Source organism: Pleurodeles waltl, chromosome 7 (genome assembly GCF_031143425.1).
Source record: "Pleurodeles waltl isolate 20211129_DDA chromosome 7, aPleWal1.hap1.20221129, whole genome shotgun sequence".
Taxonomy (NCBI): domain Eukaryota; kingdom Metazoa; phylum Chordata; class Amphibia; order Caudata; family Salamandridae; genus Pleurodeles; species Pleurodeles waltl.
Genome location: NC_090446.1, coordinates 1,285,735,741 through 1,285,756,191, shown reverse-complemented (window position 1 = coordinate 1,285,756,191; position 20,451 = coordinate 1,285,735,741).

Sequence of the window (20,451 nt, the reverse complement as noted above, 5' to 3'; positions counted from 1 at the left end):
TCTTAGGCTGAGTATTTGACCAGAGCACTAAGGGCCAGATGTATCAAAGCTTTTTGCATTTGTAAACGGTGCGAATGCCCGTTTGCGAATGCAAAAAGCCCTTTCAGAATGTATCAAAGGCATTCTGAATGCAATTTTAAGGAATCGTTAAAATAGCGATTCCTTAAAATTGCGACCCTGTTTAGAGTGTCGCAAATTGCGACTCTCTAAATAAGAAATCACAAATAAGGAATCCTTATTTGCAATTTCTAAAGCACATGTATGAAGCAATTCCTTAATGCGAATTGGGCATTAAGGAATCGCTATTTTCACCAAGTTGAACTTGGTGGTAACCATGTGCAAATTTAAAAAATGCATTTAAAATGCATTTTTAAAATTTACATGTAAAGCACACATGCCTTTTTGGGGCGCAGCAGAGGGGGACTTAGGACCCCAGCACCCTGGACTTTGCATTTCCCAAAATTTTGAATTCCTGTCAGGAATTCGCAATTTGGGACATGCAAAATATTCGCAAATATGGGCCGACAGGCCCATAGATGCGAATGGGGGTTGTATCGCAATTTGTGATTCAGTAATAGCATTTGCGATTTTTAAGAAATCACTATTAACAACTCGCAAATATGATACACTGTATTTTGCTAATCAGAAATAGCGATTTCTTAAAAATCGCTATTTCCGAATCGTAAAAAGCTTTTTTCATACATCTGGCCCTAAATGTTTTCAGTGGCTCTAGTCAGTTTCTCAAAACAGGGCTGTAAATCATGTTCTTCTCTGGTTAGATGTAGCATGCTATCAAAGACATAGGTCAAATGTTAGAGGCTGTTTTCTGAGGAGCCTGTTTCCGTCCCCTGCCGCCACTGCACAAAGACAATTGTAACCACAACTACGTTTACATTACACGCTGCAGAGGCATAAAGAAAATCGCTACAATTACAATATTTAATGTATGTATCCCCAATTTAAGATGACAGCCACACGTCATGCGCTATGACATCATTAACGTCATGACGAGGCTGTCTCTTTTCCTTCCCCGTTGCTTGGCCTTTTCTTCTGCAATCCTGCAGGGAGGAGCTGCCTGAAAAAGTAACCTTTCTTACACCTTAACCGACTTGCTAGGTGTAGTTTTTTTTTCTTTATTCCTGTATGGTTTCATTAAACTATATTGGTTGAGTGATATTTTGCTCTCCCACAAGGCTGTTCTTCCCTTTCTTACAGAAATGCCTACTAGCCCCAGTTTGCAGCACTGCTGGAATGCGTCTGTGTTTGATTCACACTTCGGAAGAGATTGGACAGGGTGGATGTCGAGACTAGGTGCATCCGGTATTAAACTATCTGACGCTGATCTCCTTCGTCCTGTAATGGCTTGAGGATGACGCTGCACATTTGGCTCCACGCTGCATTCGGTGCCCGAGGGCATTTACTTAGAAGCACATGCAATGCAAGACATATGCCACAAATGAAGCCTTGTGCAGCTGAAGAAATGGGCAGCTTTCATTGGGCCTAAACTTCCCACCTCAGCCTCTCATAGTGCATGGGGCCCAGGTCATGACTTTTTAGTACCAGTATTCAAAGCACAGAGCTGAACTCGCAATAGCAGGTGCCCTTTAACCGTTTCTGTGCCTTGGACGAGGTGACCTCGTCCAAGGCTACAGTTCCCGTGTGCCTTGGACGAGGTCACTTAGTCCAAAGCACGGGAACTTGGGGGAGTGCTAGCCCCTGTGCACCCCCAAGGTGGGGATGGAAGGGGAAGACCTTCCCCTTCCACCCCCGATCCCCCCACTCCCCCTGTGACGTCAGCGTGCGAGCGTGCGCTGATTTGTCACAGGGGCCTCCCCTATCGCGCTGGAAGCTCAGCATTTCTCTTTCAATCACGTGGGGGAGGCCCGGAAATGTATTTCCTTCCCTTTGAAGTCTCTCCCAGGGTTTAAAAAGCCGGATTGCTTGAAACCCTACTAGACACCAGGGATTTTTTGTTTTTTTTCAGAAAGTGACAAAAGGGAGCGACCCCTTGGGCAAGGGTCGCTCCCAGGGGGGGCATTTTTCGGGAAGGCCTTTTCTGCCACCCCCCCTGGGGGCAGATCAGCCTATTATTAGGCCGATTATTAGGCCCAGGGGGGCAGAAACCTCTAGGTGCCAGGGCAAATTTTTTTGGGTGTTTTTTTTTTTTGTTTGTTTGTTTTTTTAGAGATGGGGAGCAACCCATCAGGCAAGGGTCGCTGCCCTGGGGGGCAAATTGTATTTAGACCATTTCTGCCCCCCTTGGCCGATTTTAGGTCAATCTGCCCCCAAGGGGGCAGAAACCACTAGGCACCAGGGATTTGTTTTTTGGCGCCAATGTCACGCAGGGGGAGTGACCCCGTAGGCAAGGGTCGCTCCGGCGGGGAGGGTGGGGATTGGGGGGGGAAATTTATTTTAGGCCATTTCTGCCCCGGGGGACAGAAACCTCTAGGCACCAGGGCAAATTTTTGATGGTGTTTTTTTTTTTTTGTTTGTTTTTTTAGCGATGGGGAGCGACCCATCAGGCAAGGGTCGCTGCCCTGGGGGGGCAAATTGTATTTAGACCATTTCTGCCCCCCTTGGGGGCAGATTGGCCGATTTTAGGTCAATCTGCCCCCAAGGGGGCAGAAACCACAAGGCACCGGGGATTTGCTTTTTGGCGGCAATGTCACGCAGGGGGAGCGACCCCGTAGGCAAGGGTCGCTCCGGGGGGGGGGAGGGGTTGGAGGGGCAAATTTTCTGCCCCCCCTGCCTATTATTAGGCCGATCTTCCCCCGGGGGGGCAGAAACCTCTAGGCGCCTGGGCAATTTTTTTTGTTGTGTTTTTTTTTTTTTTTTTTTTTTTTTTTTAGAGATGGGGAGCGACCCATCTGGCAAGGGTCGCTCCCCTGGGGGGCAAATTGTATTTAGACCATTTCTGCCCCCCTTGGGGGCAGATTGGGTGATTTTAGGTCAATCTGCCCCCAAGGGGGCAGAAACCACTAGGCACCGGGGATTTGTTTTTTGGGGCCAATGTCACACAGGGGGAGCGACCCCGTAGACAAGGGTCGCTCCTGGGTGGGGGCTGGGGGGCAAATTTATTTTAGGCCATTTCTGCCCCCCCCTGGGGGCAGAAACCTCTAGGCACCAGGGCAATTTTTTTGTTGTGTTTTTTTTTTTGGTTTGTTTGTTTTTTTAGAGATGGGGAGCGACCCATTAGGCAAGGGTCGCTCCCCTGGGGGGCAAATTGTATTTTGACCATTTCTGCCCCCCTTGGAAACAGATTGGCCGATTTTAGGTCAATCATCCCAAGGGGGCAGAAACCACTAGGCACCGGGGATTTGTTTTTTGGCACCAATGTCACGCAGGGGGAGTGACCCCATAGGCAAGGGTCGCTCCCGGGGGGGAGTTAGGGGGGCAAATTTATTTTAGGCCATTTCTGCTCCCCCCTGGGGGCAGAAACCTTTAGGCACCAGGGCAATTTTTGTTTTTGTGTTTTTTTTTTGTTTGTTTGTTTTTTTAGACATGGGGAGCGACCCATCTGGCAAGGGTCGCTCCCCTGGGGGGCAAATTGTATTTAGACCATTTCTGCCCCCCTTGGGGGCAGATTGGGTGATTTTAGGTCAATCTGCCCCCAAGGGGGCAGAAACCACTAGGCACCGGGGATTTGTTTTTTGGGGCCAATGTCACACAGGGGGAGCGACCCCGTAGGCAAGGGTCGCTCCTGGGTGGGGGCTGGGGGGCAAATTTATTTTAGGCCATTTCTGCCCCCCTCTGGGGGCAGAAACCTCTAGGCACCAGGGCAATTTTTTTGTTGTGTTTTTTTTGGGGGTTTGTTTGTTTTTTAGAGATGGGGAGCGACCCATTAGGCAAGGGTCGCTCCCCTGGGGGGCAAATTGTATTTAGACCATTTCTGCCCCCCTTGGAAACAGATTGGCCGATTTTAGGTCAATCATCCCAAGGGGGCAGAAACCACTAGGCACCGGGGATTTGTTTTTTGGCACCAATGTCACGCAGGGGGAGTGACCCCATAGGCAAGGGTCGCTCCCGGGGGGGAGTTAGGGGGGCAAATTTATTTTAGGCCATTTCTGCTCCCCCCTGGGGGCAGAAACCTTTAGGCACCAGGGCAATTTTTGTTTTTGTGTTTTTTTTTTGTTTGTTTGTTTTTTTAGACATGGGGAGCGACCCATCTGGCAAGGGTCGCTCCCCTGGGGGGCAAATTGTATTTAGACCATTTCTGCCCCCCTTGGGGGCAGATTGGGTGATTTTAGGTCAATCTGCCCCCAAGGGGGCAGAAACCACTAGGCACCGGGGATTTGTTTTTTGGGGCCAATGTCACACAGGGGGAGCGACCCCGTAGGCAAGGGTCGCTCCTGGGTGGGGGCTGGGGGGCAAATTTATTTTAGGCCATTTCTGCCCCCCTCTGGGGGCAGAAACCTCTAGGCACCAGGGCAATTTTTTTGTTGTGTTTTTTTGGGGGGTTTGTTTGTTTTTTAGAGATGGGGAGCGACCCATTAGGCAAGGGTCGCTCCCCTGGGGGGCAAATTGTATTTAGACCATTTCTGCCCCCCTTGGAAACAGATTGGCCGATTTTAGGTCAATCATCCCAAGGGGGCAGAAACCACTAGGCACCGGGGATTTGTTTTTTGGCACCAATGTCACGCAGGGGGAGTGACCCCGTAGGCAAGGGTCGCTCCCGGGGGGGAGGTAAGGGGGCATATTTTTTGGGGTGTTTTTTTTTTTTGTTTGTTTGTTTTTTTAGAGATGGGGAGCAACCCATCAGGCAAGGGTCGCTGCCCTGGGGGGCAAATTGTATTTAGACCATTTCTGCCCCCCTTGGCCGATTTTAGGTCAATCTGCCCCCAAGGGGGCAGAAACCACTAGGCACCAGGGATTTGTTTTTTGGCGCCAATGTCACGCAGGGGGAGTGACCCCGTAGGCAAGGGTCGCTCCGGGGGGGAGGGTGGGGGTTGGGGGGGGGAATTTATTTTAGGCCATTTCTGCCCCGGGGGACAGAAACCTCTAGGCACCAGAGCAAATTTTTGTTGGTGTTTTTTTTTTGTTTGTTTTTTTTTTTAGCGATGGGGAGCGACCCATCAGGCAAGGGTCGCTGCCCTGGGGGGGCAAATTGTATTTAGACCATTTCTGCCCCCCTTGGGGGCAGATTGGCCGATTTTAGGTCAATCTGCCCCCAAGGGGGCAGAAACCACAAGGCACCGGGGATTTGCTTTTTGGCGGCAATGTCACGCAGGGGGAGCGACCCCGTAGGCAAGGGTCGCTCCGGGGGGGGGGGAGGGGTTGGAGGGGCAAATTTATTTTAGGCCATTTCTGCCCCCCCTGGGGGCAGATCGGCCTATTATTAGGCCGATCTTCCCCCGGGGGGGCAGAAACCTCTAGGCGCCTGGGCAAATTTTATTTTTTGTGTTTTTTTTTTTTTATTATTTTTTTTTTAGAGATGGGGAGCGACCCATCTGGCAAGGGTCGCTCCCCTGGGGGGCAAATTGTATTTAGACCATTTCTGCCCCCCTTTGGGGCAGATTGGGTGATTTTAGGTCAATCTGCCCCCAAGGGGGCAGAAACCACTAGGCACCGGGGATTTGTTTTTTGGGGCCAAATCAAATCAAATCAAATCAAATCATTAACATTTATAAAGCGCGCTACTCACCCGTGCGGGTCTCAAGGCGCTAGGGGGGAAAGGGGGGGTTATCGCTGCTCGAACAGCCAAGTCTTTAGGAGTCTCCGGAAAGCGGAGTGGTCCTGGGTGATCCTGAGGCTGGTGGGGAGGGAGTTCCAGGTCTTGGCCGCCAGGAAGGAGAAAGATCTCCCACCCGCCGTGGAGCGGCGGGTGCGAGGGACGGCAGCAAGTGCGAGGCCAGCGGAGCGGAGGGGGCGGGTGGGGACGTAGAAGCTGAGGCGTCTGTTGAGGTATTCCGGTCCCTTGTTGTGGAGGGCTTTGTGTGCGTGGGTGAGAAGACGGAAGGTGATCCTTTTGCTGACTGGGAGCCAATGCAGGTGTCTCAGGTGTGCGGAGATGTGGCTGTTGCGGGGTACGTCGAGGATGAGGCGGGCCGAGGCGTTTTGGATGCGTTGCAGGCGGTTTTGGAGTTTGGCTGTGGTCCCGGCGTAGAGGGTGTTGCCGTAGTCCAGGCGGCTCGTGACGAGGGCGTGGGTCACGGTTTTTCTGGTGTCGGCGGGGATCCAGCGGAAGATCTTACGGAGCATGCGGAGAGTGAGGAAGCAGGCGGAGGACACGGCGTTGACTTGCTTGGTCATGGTGAGAAGAGGGTCCAAGATGAAGCCGAGGTTGCGGGCGTGGTCTGCGGGGGTCGGTGCGGTGCCGAGGGCCGTGGGCCACCAGGAGTCGTCCCAGGCGGACGGGGTGTTGCCGAGGATGAGGACTTCCGTTTTTTCAGAGTTCAGCTTTAGGCGGCTGAGCCTCATCCAATCTGCGACGTCCTTCATACCCTCTTGTAGGTTGGTCTTGGCGCTGGCGGGGTCCTTGGTGAGGGAGAGTACAAGTTGGGTGTCGTCGGCGTAGGAGGTGATGATGATGTCGTGCTTGCGTACGATGTCGGCGAGGGGGCTCATGTAGACATTGAAGAGTGTCGGGCTGAGCGATGAGCCTTGAGGTACGCCGCAGATGATCTTGGTGGGTTCTGAGCGAAACGGAGGGATGTAAACTCTTTGGGAGCGGTTAGCGAGGAAGGAGGCGATCCAGTCCAGGGCCTGGCCTTGGATCCCGGTGGAGCGTAGGCGGGTGATTAGGGTGCGGTGACAGACGGTGTCAAAGGCAGCCGAGAGGTCGAGGAGAATGAGGGCGACTGTTTCACCGTTGTCCATCAGGGTTCTGATGTCGTCTGTGACTGAGATGAGGGCGGTTTCCGTGCTGTGGTTGGTTCGGAATCCGGTTTGTGAAGGGTCGAGCAGGTTGTTGTCTTCCAGGAAGGTGGTCAGCTGTTTGTTGACGGTCTTTTCTATTACCTTGGCTGGGAAAGGTAGAAGAGAGATGGGGCGGAAGTTTTTCAGGTCGCTTGGGTCAGCCGTAGGTTTCTTTAGTAGGGCGTTGACTTCAGCGTGCTTCCAGCATTCGGGGAAGGTAGCAGAAGAAAAAGAAGAGTTGATGACGGTCTGGAGGTGCGGGGCGATGATGTCGTCGGCTTTGTTAAAGATGAAGTACGGGCAGGGGTCCGAAGGGGCGCCGGAGTGGATAGAGTTCATGATGGATTTGGTTTCTTCCGTGTTGATGTGGGTCCAGTTGTTGAGGGTGATGTCCGGGGAAGCGGGTTCAGTGGTGTATGGTTGGGTCTGGTGTCCGAAGCTGTCGTGGAGGTCGCTGATCTTGCGATGGAAGAAAGTGGCGAGGGATTCGCACAAATCCTGTGAGGGCGTGACGGCGTTGGCGCTGGCGCTGGGGTTGGAGAACTCTTTGACGATGCTGAAGAGTTCTCTGCTGTTGTGGCTGTTTTTGTCTAGTCTGTCGGTGAAAAAGTTCCTTTTGGCAGTGCGGATCAGGTGGTGGTGTTCGCGTGTAGCGTTCTTGAGGGCGGTCATGTTGTCAGCGGTGTGGTCCTTGCGCCAGGCCTTCTCAAGGGCACGACAAGTTTTCTTTGATTCTTTGAGGGTGTCAGAGATGTCACACAGGGGGAGCGACCCCGTAGACAAGGGTCGCTCCTGGGTGGGGGCTGGGGGGCAAATTTATTTTAGGCCATTTCTGCCCCCCCCTGGGGGCAGAAACCTCTAGGCACCAGGGCAATTTTTTTGTTGTGTTTTTTTTTTTGGTTTGTTTGTTTTTTTAGAGATGGGGAGCGACCCATTAGGCAAGGGTCGCTCCCCTGGGGGGCAAATTGTATTTAGACCATTTCTGCCCCCCTTGGAAACAGATTGGCCGATTTTAGGTCAATCATCCCAAGGGGGCAGAAACCACTAGGCACCGGGGATTTGTTTTTTGGCACCAATGTCACGCAGGGGGAGTGACCCCGTAGGCAAGGGTCGCTCCCGGGGGGGAGTTAGGGGGGCAAATTTATTTTAGGCCATTTCTGCTCCCCCCTGGGGGCAGAAACCTTTAGGCGCCAGGGCAATTTTTTTTTTTTTGTTTTTTTTTTGTTTGTTTGTTTTTTTAGAGATGGGGAGCGACCCATTAGGCAAGGGTCGCTCCCCTGGGGGGCAAATTGTATTTAGACCATTTATGCCCCCCTTGGAAACAGATTGGTCGATTTTAGGTCAATCATCCCAAGGGGGCAGAAACCACTAGGCACCGGGGATTTGTTTTTTGGCACCAATGTCACGCAGGGGGAGTGACCCCGTAGGCAAGGGTCGCTCCCGGGGGGTAGTTAGGGGGGCAAATTTATTTTAGGCCATTTCTGCTCCCCCCTGGGGGCAGAAACCTTTAGGCGCCAGGGCAATTTTTTTTTTTTTGTTTTTTTTTTGTTTGTTTGTTTTTTTAGAGATGGGGAGCGACCCATTAGGCAAGGGTCGCTCCCCTGGGGGGCAAATTGTATTTAGACCATTTCTGCCCCCCTTGGAAACAGATTGGCCGATTTTAGGTCAATCATCCCAAGGGGGCAGAAACCACTAGGCACCGGGGATTTGTTTTTTGGCACCAATGTCACGCAGGGGGAGTGACCCCATAGGCAAGGGTCGCTCCCGGGGGGGAGTTAGGGGGGCAAATTTATTTTAGGCCATTTCTGCTCCCCCCTGGGGGCAGAAACCTTTAGGCACCAGGGCAATTTTTGTTTTTGTGGTTTTTTTTTGTTTGTTTGTTTTTTTAGACATGGGGAGCGACCCATCTGGCAAGGGTCGCTCCCCTGGGGGGCAAATTGTATTTAGACCATTTCTGCCCCCCTTGGGGGCAGATTGGGTGATTTTAGGTCAATCTGCCCCCAAGGGGGCAGAAACCACTAGGCACCGGGGATTTGTTTTTTGGGGCCAATGTCACACAGGGGGAGCGACCCCGTAGGCAAGGGTCGCTCCTGGGTGGGGGCTGGGGGGCAAATTTATTTTAGGCCATTTCTGCCCCCCTCTGGGGGCAGAAACCTCTAGGCACCAGGGCAATTTTTTTGTTGTGTTTTTTTTGGGGGTTTGTTTGTTTTTTAGAGATGGGGAGCGACCCATTAGGCAAGGGTCGCTCCCCTGGGGGGCAAATTGTATTTAGACCATTTCTGCCCCCCTTGGAAACAGATTGGCCGATTTTAGGTCAATCATCCCAAGGGGGCAGAAACCACTAGGCACTGGGGATTTGTTTTTTGGCACCAATGTCACGCAGGGGGAGTGACCCCGTAGGCAAGGGTCGCTCCCGTGGGGGAGTTAGGGGGGCAAATTTATTTTAGGCCATTTCTGCTCCCCCCTAGGGGCAGAAACCTTTAGGCGCCAGGGCAATTCTTTTTTTTTTGTTTGTTTTTTGTTTGTTTGTTTTTTTAGAGATGGGGAGCGACCCATTAGGCAAGAGTCACTCCCCTGGGGGGCAAATTGTATTTAGACCATTTATGCCCCCCTTGGGGGCAGATTGGCTGATTTTAGGTCAATCTGCCCCCAAGGGGGCAGAAACCACTAGGCACACGGGATTTGTTTTTTAGCGCCAATGTCACGCAGGGGGAGCGACCCCGTAGGCAACGGTCGCTCCCGGGCAGGGGAGGTTTGGGGGGGTGGGGGTCAAATTTATTTTAGGGCATTTCTGCCCCCCCCGGGGCCGGCTGAGCTAGAGGCCAAAATCCACAGGTAGGCACTTTGCAAAAAACACCTCTGTTTTCTGTGAAAAAATATGTTGTGTCCACGTTGTGTTTTGGGCCATTTCCTTTCGTGGGCGCTAGGCCTACCCACAGAAGTGAGGTATCCATTTTTATCGAGAGACTTAGGGGAACCCTGGGTGGAAGCAAATTTGTGGCTCCTCTCTGATTCCAGAACTTTCTGTCACCGAAATGAGAGGAAAAAGTGTTTTTTTGGCCAAATTTTGATGTTTGCAAAGGATTCTGGGTAACATAACCTGGTCAGAGCCCCGAAAGTCACCCCATCTTGGATTACCCTGGGTTTCTAGTTTTCAAAAATGCCCTGGTTTGCTAGGTTTCCCCAGGTGCCGGCTGAGCTACAGGCCAAAATCCACAGATGGCACTGTTTTCTATGAAATAATTTGATGTGTCCACGTTGTGTTTTGGGCCATTTCCTTTCGTGGGCGCTAGTCCTACCCACACAAGTGAGGTATCATTTTTATCGGGGGACTTGGGGGAATGCTGGGTGGAAGGAAATTTTTGGCTCCTCTCTGATTGCAGAACTTTCTGTCACCGAAATGAGAGGAAAAAGTGTTTTTTGGGCCAAATTTTGAAGTTTGCACATGATTTGGGGTAACATAACCTGGTCAGAGCCCCGCAAGTCACCCCATCTTGGATTCCCCTGGGTTTCTAGTTTTCAAAAATGCCCTGGTTTGCTAGGTTTCCCCAGGTGCCGGCTGAGCTACAGGCCAAAATCCACAGGTAGGCACTGTTTTCTACGAAATAATTTGATGTGTCCACGTTGTGTTTTGGGCCATTTCCTTTTGTGGGCGCTAGTCCTACCCACACAAGTGAGGTATCATTTTTATCGTGAGACTTGGGGGAACGCTGGGTGGAAGGAAATGTGTGGCTCCTCTCTGATTCCAGAACTTTCTGTCACTAAAATGTGTGGAAAATATGTTTTTTTAGCCAAATTTTGAGGTTTGCAAAGGATTCTGGGTAACAAAACCTGGTCAGAGCCCCACAAGTCAACCCATCTTGGATTCCCCTACATCTCTAGTTTTCAAACATGCGCTGGTTTGTTAGGTTTCCCCAGGTGCAGGCTGAGCTAGAGGCCTAAATCCACAGGTAGGCACTCTGCAAAAAACACCTCTGTTTTCTTTCAAAAAATGTGATGTGTGCATGTTGCATTTTGGGGCATTCCCTGTCGCGGGCGCTAGGCCTACCCACACAAGTGAGGAATCATTTTTATCTGGAGACTTGGGGGAACGCTGGGTGGAAGGAAATTTGTGGCTCCTCTCTGATTCCAGAACTTTCAGTCACCAAAATGTGAGGAAAATGTGTTTTTTTAGCCAAAGTTTGAGGTTTGCAAAGGATTTTAGGTAACAAAACCTGGTCAGAGCCCCACAAGTCACCCCATCTTGGATTCCCCTAGGTTTCTAGTTTTCAGAAATGCACAGGTTTGGTAGGTTTCCCTAGGTGCCGGCTGAGCTGGAGGCCAAAATCTACAGGTAGGCACTTTGCAAAAAACAGCTCTGTTTTCTGTCAAAGAATGGGATGTGTCCATGTTGTGGTTTGGGGCATTTCCTGTCGCGGGCGCTAGGCCTACCCACACAAGTGAGGTATCATTTTTATCGGGAGACTTGGGGGAACGCTGGGTGGAAGGAAATTTGTGCCTCCTCTCAGATTCCAGAACTTTCTGCCACAGAAATGTGAGGAACATGTGTTTTTTTAGCCAAAATTTGAGGTTTGCAAAGGATTCTGGGTAACAGAACCTGGTCAGAGCCCCACAAGTCACCCCATCTTGGACTCCCCTAGGTCTCTAGTTTTCAGAAATGCACAGGTTTGGTAGGTTTCCCTAGGTGCCGGCTGAGCTAGAGGCCAAAATCTACAGGTAGGCACTTTGCAAAAAACACCTCTGTTTTCTTTAAAAAAAATGGGATGTGTCCACATTGCGTTTTGGGGCGCTTCCTGTCGCGGGCGCTAGGCCTACCCGCACAAGTGAGGTATCTTTTTTATCGGGAGACTTGGGGGAACATAGATTAGCAAAACAAATGTTATTGCCCCTTGTCTTTCTCTACATTTTTTCCTTCCAAATATAGGAGAGTGTGTAAAAAAGACATCTATTTGAGAAATGCCCTGTAATTCACATGCTAGTATGGTCACCCCGGAATTCAGAGATGTGCAAATAACCACTGCTCCTCAACACCTTATCTTGTGCCCTTTTTGGAAATACAAAGGTTTTCTTGATAGCTATTTTTTACTCTTTATATTTCAGCAAATGAATTGCTGTATACCCGGTATAGAATGAAAATGCACTGCAGGGTGCAGCTCATTTATTGGCTCTGGGTACCTAGGTTTCTTGATGAACCTACAAGCCCTATATATCCCCGCAACCAGAGGAGTCCAGCAGACGTAACGGTATATTGCTTTCGATAATCTGACATTGCAGGAAAAGGTTACAGAGTAAAACGTAGAGAAAAATTGATGTTTTTTTCACCTCAATTTCAATATTTTTCTTTTTCAGTTGTTATTTTCTGTAGGAAACCCTTGTAGGATCTACACAAATGACCCCTTGCTGAATTTAGAATTTTGTCTACTTTTCATAAATGTTTAGGTTTCTGGGTTCCAGCATTGGTTTCATGCCCATTTCTGTCACTGACTGGAATGAGGCTGAAAGCACAACATTTTTAAAAAATGGGGTATGTCCCAGTAAAATGACAAATTTGTGTTGAAAAATTGGGTTTTCTGATTCAAGTCTGCCTCTTCCTGAAAGCTGGGAAGCTGGTGACTTTAGCACCGCAAAACCTTTGTTAATGCCATTTTCAGGGGAAAAACCACAAGCCTTCTGCTGCAGCCACTTTTTCCAATTCTTTTGAAAAAAACGAACTTTTCACTGTATTTTGGCTAATTTCTTGGCCTCCTTCAGGGGAACCCACAAAGTCTGGGTACCTCTAGAATCCCTAGGATGTTGGAAAAAAAGGACGCAAATTTGGCTTGGTTAGCTTATCTGGACAAAAAGTTATGAGGGCCTAAGCGCGAACTGCCCCAAATGGGCAAAAAAAGGCCTGGCACAGGCGGGTGGAAAAGGCCTGGCAGCGAAGGGGTTAAAAGAGTTTGTTCTACACCATGGAACACGGACTGGGCAGGCTGCCGCCCACTGACTCAGCGTCCACGGATGTGCTGTCACAAATGACTCCCTGTTACTAAAACAGCAGCAGCAAACAGCTTCTTTTATATTTAATTAAACAATGCATGTTTAATAACGCTCTGCAGACAAGGGCGTGCTATTGGAAACAAACAACTACCATAAGAGCAGCATTGACGCCATATAACGAATTTTATTCGTTTTCAAACACTCCACTAACACTGCTTTTGTGCAGATGGCTCAGGAGTTAGGCCAAACCAATCAGAGCAGCTTCTAGGTATTCTATGGGTGGAATGTTCCTAGCTGTGACCACGCTGTATTGAGAAACCAATACAAACTTGCACATGGTGGAGCCTCAGGATTGGAATCAGCAGGGCTCTTCCTGGTATAAGAATGTACCACCCAATGAAAATGTGTTTTATAAAAATGTATGGGACCAGATGAATTAAACCCATCCAGCTGTCCTGGCACAAGCTCCGCCCAATAATGTTATTGAGATGCCAAGAATTATGCAAATAAATGCATCCAGGGCATCCCATTGCAGTGTTTTGCATGTGAAGCGGTCACAATGTTGCTTTGTGCTGGGCATCTTTGTTGCAAATAACTTCTTCTGAACATCAGACCTGGGCAGCTGCACAAATCTGTGGATGCACTGTAAATGTTAGTGGGGTGGTGAACAGGTGCAGCTTTATGAGAAAGCATTTACAGCTGCTCCTTTCTGAAAGGCTACAGACAGCTGCCATCCTTTGAGTTAACATGGGCGACTGTACGTGTGGGAGCAATGGAAAGCTATACCTCACTGTGAACAGCCACAGACAGTGGTACATCTCAGATGGGCCATATATAGCGGCAGCCCCTAGGAGTTATAGATTGTTCAATCTCAGAGTCCACGGACAGCTGCACTTCTTTGAGGGACCAGAGATAACTGTCCCTCCGGAACTATCCAAGCCAAATTCGTAATGTGTTCACATCTAATATTCAGGGATAGTGATGTGTGTTTTCAATACCTGTAACACAGCAGCAGTTCACTAATGTTACTGCAAATAACCTTCATGACACCCTCCCATTTCTCATATGTGAGGTCCTAAAAACAATCTTCAAGGTCATCAGGGCAAGCCTCTCTGCAGTAAATGGAAGTGCTATAATGATATGCTGGGCCACTGGAATTATGTGTCAGAGAGGACCAAATTATGAGGCAGGGTTGACCAAAGTATGTGGCAAAAAAGTCCAATTATGCATTTAAACTCTGGTTCTCTAATATGGCCTTAGCTATGGCTCAAGGGCAAGTGGTCGTTCTTTCTCCTTTCTGGTCCCCTGTAAGTGCAATTAACTTCTCCTGGGCCTTACTCTTGCAAGAACGGAGCAGATCTACAAGAAGAAGCTGAAAGCATCCTGGCTTTTTGCTCGGTTGTAAGTGCTTACCTGACAAGACAAGCTCCAAGATACTCCTCGAAGCACCTGTGAACTTTACAAATCCCATTTATCATCATAGTCAAATTTGCAGAGCCTCTTTCGAATGGGCCTGATAGAAAGTATGATTATTTTTCCCAGGATGTGAGCCGCAGATAATAATGATGCATATTCACTATTGGTGTAATATGGAATGGAGTACAATTATCTTAGGTGAGTAATATATGTTTCTAAATGCATGTTGTATGCATGCTTGCTGGTGACTGTGTGTTTATGTGAGCAACAGTGTAAATGCATGGGTATATATAAGCGTGTGTGAAAATAAAGGTCAACTGGAATATGATGTCACTTCCGCAACCCATGACATTTTGGTGAATTGACGTGCAAGCTGATATCCCTCCGTTCATTATCTGCTGTGAAAAATAGCTCCAATTGCAAGTTTTTCCAAATAATGGGAAATAATATGTGGAAATAGTTGCTGACAGCACCAAACACAAATGTCCCAGTAATTACTGAGCCTTTTCCCTCATTAAATTCCACCAGAAGTTTAATGGCGGTACAGACTTTATCGCACCTGGGTATTACTGGGTGTGATAAAGTTCCCACAACTTATTATTTGGATCCCTGCGCTAACAGAGGTTTGCACAGAGGTTAGAATTTTCCAGCTCAGTTGTAATCGGGGCCATAATGTACACCCAGTTCAATTATGCTATACCAATCCATTAACATTCTTTTCCATTTACAGAATTAGTTTAACGAATAAATAGGAAAGTTATATCTCTGCTTTTAAATAGTATGGGCCATATTTATACTTTTTGACGCAAAACTGCGCCAACGCAGTTTTGCGTCAAAAAAATTAGCGCCGGCTAACGCCATTCTGAAGCGCCATGCGGGCGCCGTATTTATTGAATGACGTTAGCTGGCGTTAGCCGCCGGCGCTGTCTGGTGTGCGTTAAAAAAAACGACGTACACCAGGCAGCGCCGGCGTAGGGGGAAAATGGCGTATGGGCGTCCAGAAATGGTGCAAGTCAGGCTGAGGCAAAAAAATCGCCACAACCCGATTTGCGCCATTTTTTTACGACGCCCATCCCCCATTGAAATGACTCCTGTCTTAGCAAAGACAGGAGTCATGCCCCCTTGCCCAATGGCCATGCCCAGGGGACCTCTGTCCCCTGGGCATGGTCATTGGGCATAGTGGCATGTAGGGGGGCACAAATCAGGCCCTACTATGCCACAAAAAAAAATACTTACCACAACTTACCTTAATGTCCCTGGGGTGGGTCCCTCCATCCTTGGGTGTCCTCCTGGGGTGGGCAAGGGTGGCAGGGGGTGTCCCTGGGGGCTTGGGAGGGCACCTCTGGGCTCATTCTGAGCCCACAAGTCCCTTAACGCCTGCCCTGACCCAGGCGCTAAAATCCGGCGCAAATGCGGGTTTTTTAGACCCGCCCACTCCCGGGCGTCGTTTTTGCCCGGGAGTATAAATACGACGCATATGCATCGCAGTCATTTTTTAAGACGGGAACGCCTACCTTGCATATCATTAACGCAAGGAAGGTGTTCACGCAAAAAAATGACGCTAACTCCATGAACTTTGGCGCTAGACGCGTCTAACGCCAAAGTATAAATATGGAGTTAGTTTTGCGTCGAAATTGCGTCAAAAAAAACGACGCAATTTCGGCGCAAACGGAGTATAAATATGCCCCAGTGTGTCTCCCATCCACAATACCACACACAAGCTCATCAATCAATGAGGGGGTAATTTCAGATGTAAACTAGGCTTCTTTGATGGTCTTTGAAAGGTGCGAGAGTACTTTTAGGATTGTGCGAGGGCTGTAAAAGTGCTGTCATTATTAGTGTATGACTGCAGGTCTTTGAGAGTCTTTCCAAAAGTGTGTGACTGTAAGACTCTTGAAGAACTTCCTATTGTGTGTGACTCGTATTCTTTGAGGGATGTGAGAGTGATTCTGGTAGTATTTGACTGCTAGTCTTTGAGGGATGTGAGAGTGATTCTGGTAGTAGGTGACTGCTAGTCTTTGAGGGTTGGGAGGGTGCTTCTGGTAGTAGGTGACCGCTAGTCTGAAGGGGTGTGAAAGAGCTGTCAGTGGCTCGTCTGTGAGGGTGTGAGAATGATTGCAGTGACTTCATGTCTGTGAGTGTGACTGCTGTCAGTAGCTTGTAGCTGCTTTTCTATGAGGGATGTGAGGGTGCTTTTCGTAGTGTGTTATGGTAGATTTGGGAGGGGAGCAAGAGTGCTTCCAGTAGGGTTCAACTGGTACTCTGTGAAGGGTGGGAGGATGTTTCTGTGACCGCAAGTGAGGAATGTGACAGTGTTGAAAGTGGTGTGTGAGCGCTAGTCTGTACATGGCGTCAGAATGCTTCAGTGGTGCTAACAAACCTTATCCCCCCTTCAGCAAAGTACGGTGAGCGTGTGCTCCATATATTACGACTCTCCTACCTGCCATGTTCGTGCACATCACCCTTGAAAGTTACCGTCTATGATATAAGCGTGAATTTCTGTGATGCAATTAACGTGTAAACTCACCTGACATCATCACCACCGTCACCTCCTAGATTAAAAACATGTTTTCTTAATTTTCATGTTCCTTCAAGTTTATAGTGGTGCCACCCACGTCCCACTTGTAAAGCAATGCTGTCTGACTAAGAAATCACTAAAGAGCATAGGAGATCTGAGTGTGAATTCTAGTTCACCAATTCACTAAAGTGTGCGATCTTGAGGAATTCAATGCATTTTCTTGTTTCTAATTGGGAGTGTCTGAAGTTAATGCAGTCGGCTATTGAGGCACAAATACCACTAACACGTTCCAATGAACAAATGAAACTGAATTTTCAGGAGGTGTGACTCAGAGCCACTACCAAACGGTGCTCTTTAGGACACAGCTTTCCAAATTAAAATAGCAAGAAATGTATAATGCCTTTAGACTACTGTGTAGGGAGACACATAAAACATACCTATTCTAGTAGTGCCACATTATAGGAACTGCTTGGAAATATGTGCAATCAAATAATGTTCACGGGTCCAGGTATTATTCCATAATAGCATCACATCCGATGTTGTTTTCTTGCACACAAAAGTATATGCAAGGGTATTCCTACTATTTGCCAGAGTACTTCCAGTATGTGTCTGAAGGTCGCCCCTGCACCCCTGGGTTTGGTTTAATTATTTTGAAGTGTTCCTAATCACATAATGCTCAGTCTGCCAAATGGCCTCTCAAAGGCTGAATGAATAAGAAAGTGATCATCAATGGACCAACGGCCCGCTGCACTATGCTTGGTCTGCTTATTTTCACCGAGGCTGGCCAGGATGCCATGGTTAGTGACTCTTACGATTTAAACCTTGAGAAAAAGCAGTTACAGGTAAAGAGTTTGTGTTGGAAATGGCCTTTCTGCAGAGTCACCCCCAATGTTTTTGCCTTCCTCCTTCTCTTTTTCTGACCTCATTTTTGCTGGCTTTAGGACTCTGCGTACTTTACCACTGCTAACCAGTGCTAAAGTGCATATGCTCTCTCCTTAAAACATGGTGACATTGTCTTAAACCAATTGACTTATTTAACTTACTTGTGAGTCCCTAGTCAAGTGCACTACATGTGCCCAAGGCCTGTAAATTAAATGCTACTAGTGGGCTGCAGCACTGGGGGTGCCACCCACATAAATAGCCCCCTAACTATGTCTCAGGCCTGCCTCTGCAGTGCCTGCGTGTGCAGTTTCACTGCCACTTCGTCTTGGCAGTTGAAAGTACTTGCCATGCCTTAAACTCCCCTTTTTCTACATTTATGTCACCCCTATATTAGGCCGTAGCTGGCCCATATGGCAGGGGGCTAGACAGGTAAAAGGCAGGACATGAACATGTGTGTTCTATATGTCCTGGTAGTATAAAACCCCTAAATTCGTGTTTACACTGCTGTGAGGCCTACTCCTTTCGTAGGATAACATTAGGGCTACCCTCGTATACTGTTTGAGTGGTAGATCCTGATCTGAAAGGAGTAGCCAGGTCATATTTAATATGGCCAGAATGGTGATAAAAAATTCTGCTTAATGGTGAAGTTGGATTTTATATTACTATTTTAGAAATGCTACTTTTAGAAAGTGAGCATTTCTCTACCCTTAATTCCTTCTGTGCCTTCCAATCCACGTCTGGCTAGGTTTAGTTGACAGCTCCCTTCTGCATTCACTCAGACAACCTCATACACAGGATGCTCAGTCACACTTGCATACATCTGCATATTGAATGGGTCTTCCTGGGCTCGGAGGGTGGAAGGCCTGACACTTACATGTCAAAGGACAGTAGCCTGCCCTCACACAAAGGACTGCCACACCCCCTACTGGGACCCTGGCAGACTGGATGGAACTGAAAGGGGACCTTATACACTTCTAAGCCACTCTTTGAAGTCTCCCCCACTTCAAAGGCACATTTGGGTATTTAAGCAGGGTCTCTGACCCTACCAACTTAGACACTCTTGTCACAGACACTTTCTGGAGAAGAACCTGAACCAGAACCTGAAACCTGAAACCTGCCAAGAAGAGCTGCCTGGCTGCCCAAAGGACTCACCTGGCTGCTTTCTGAGAAGGACTGCTGCCTTGCTGTTGCCCTGCTGCCTTGCTGCTGTCTGGCTGTGCTGAAGAAGTGCTCTCCAAGGGCTTGGATAGAGCTTGCCTCCTGTTCCTTGAAGTCTCAGGACCAAAAAGACTTCATTCCTGCAAGAAGAACAGCCTGCATTGTGGTGAAAACTTTACCGCACGCTGAACCGGAACGATGCAGTCCAACTTTGCAAGGAAAAGATAGACTCAGCGCCACTATAGCAACCGGAAATTTGCCGCACAGCCCACTGGATCAAGGCAAAGCCGAGCCGGAACAACGCAGGCCGACTTCCTGAGAGGAATCAACGCAGCGCCTGCAGTATAAATTTCCACGCAATGCAAACCGGATCGACGCAGCCCCAGTGACTTCATCCTGCAAGCGTCGGATTTCAACACATCGTCCCCGGGGTGTCCGAAAATCCCGCAACCCGAAGAGGATCCATGTCCGCGTGCCGGAAATTGAAGTAAGGCCTTCCCTGAGTGGAAAATAAACGATGCATCACCGCGTGCGGCCCGACGCACACCTCCCTGTTTTCTACACATCTCCTCTGTGGTTCCTTGCAGAGATTTTGTATGCAAACAGGTATTTTGTGCTTGCAAGCGACATTAGTTGCTTTTAAGAGACTAAAGACACTTTTTATAATTTCTACAGTGATATTTTCAACATATAATTATTGCATCTTAATCGTGTTGACCTGCATTTATCCAGATAACTATTATATATTTTTCTAAACACTGTGTGGTGTATTTTGTGGTACTATACTGTATTATTGCAAGATTTATTGTGCAAATACTTTACTACACATTGCCTTCTAAGTTAAGCCTGACTGCTCAGTGCCAAGCTACCAGAGGATTGTGTGTGACTTACCCTGACTAGAGTAAGGGTCCTTGCTTGGACAGGGGGTAACCTGACTGCCAACCAAAGACCCCATTTCTAGCAGTTCGATAGATGTTAGTTCACTGTAACAAATACTCCCTTGATTCTACTTTACACTTCATCCCGTTATAGCACACATTCCCATGCAGACTGCCATAATGTGCAGAACACATCTCAAAGAAATGGCAGAGGATCACATAGGCAGATATACAACACAGCTACAAACAGGCACAACTTACCAGTACATATAAACATCCCGCCCCCATTCCAATGTACCTCTTTAAAAATACATTGTATATTTTTTTCCACAGAGGCAAGAGGATTACTTTTGTATGACTTTTTGTGGACTCTTAAAGTAGAGCTGAAATGTTTTTACTATGTATCTACCTTATAAGGACAGACCAAGTCTCAATTTTGTCATGGGTCTTGATTATCACTCTTATAAGTGCAGTGTTTAAGTCCCTCTCTTGTCTCCATTGTTGTTCTCATATCTCATTTTTTGCCATTCTTTCTCTCACCTTCACCACTTCTCATTTTTTCTATCTTTTCCAGTTCTCTTTCTTACCCTGTCCATATCTTCTCCTTCTTCCAGTTTCCCGCTGAACTTCATCTATCTTCTCTCCATAAATCTGACCTGTCTCTTTCAGACATCTATTCATGTTCAAATGTAGGCTTCTCAATCCCACTCCTTTAGCACGTTGTCTCAAAAGTTCACCTCTCATGCTTTCACACCTCTATCTCAG